This window comes from Pteropus alecto, unplaced genomic scaffold (assembly GCF_000325575.1).
Source record: "Pteropus alecto unplaced genomic scaffold, ASM32557v1 scaffold11, whole genome shotgun sequence".
In the NCBI taxonomy this organism is placed as follows: domain Eukaryota; kingdom Metazoa; phylum Chordata; class Mammalia; order Chiroptera; family Pteropodidae; genus Pteropus; species Pteropus alecto.
Window position 1 is genome coordinate 6,920,542 of NW_006431956.1, and position 960 is coordinate 6,921,501.

A 960-nucleotide genomic window follows, 5' to 3' on the forward strand; every position below is an offset into this window, starting at 1 on the left:
GGCCCGGCACACAGGGCACCAGTTTATTACTGAGCTGCATCACATTCCCGGTCACTTTGGCCTTAGCCAACAAAAACAATAGCAGGAAAAAGCAATTCTGGAACCGCATCGCCTCAAATTCCAGCAGCAGAGGACAGACTCAGGAGGCGGAGTTGTTTCCATGGTGAGGCCTGCACCTGGGTCCCGGGCCAGGAGCCCTGCTCAGGTCTCTGCTCCATCCTTAGGGTGTCAGCAAAGAGTCGCGGTTCCTCCCTGCGGTGCTGGGGTCTGAGCTTCTCTTTCTGCCTTCACTGGATGCTTTTCTCTCTGACTCTCCGTCAATTATAGGTCTGCGCGCTGAAAAGAATTGGATTCTTGATGGTTCCTTAAAACGGGTTCACATTTACTTCATTACTTGGGGACATTGAGATCACAGTGTCACCATTTCTCACCATACCTGCACTCTGCACACAGACTATGAGGTAAACAGCACTTAAATTTTAAGAAATAATTTTGCATGAAGCATACATATTTTCCAAGCTTTTTCTATTCAAGGACACACTTACAGCACACAATTTTTCTAATATACAAACATGCAGATTAAACACAGAAGCCCCCCCTTTATTTCTCACCCCAATTCCCTTCCTTCCTCACTTCTGGCATGACAAACTTCCAGTCCTATTTGTAAGCATTCATATGCCTGTGTGAAGACACACACTTTTTTTCATGTAAATGAGATTATACTACGTGTATTGTTCTGCAGCTTGCTTTTTAATGCAACAGTATTGTTTCAAAGTCTTCTATGTATGTAGAATAATAAAATATTCATCATTTCTAAAGACATGCATTATAGGAATAGGGATGTATTGTACTTAATCTAGTAACTACTGTATAAGATGGGTTGTTTCTAAGAGAAACTATAAGAAATGCTGCAAATATATCTTTGAACAACAATCTTTGTCCACATAAATATTTCCAAAG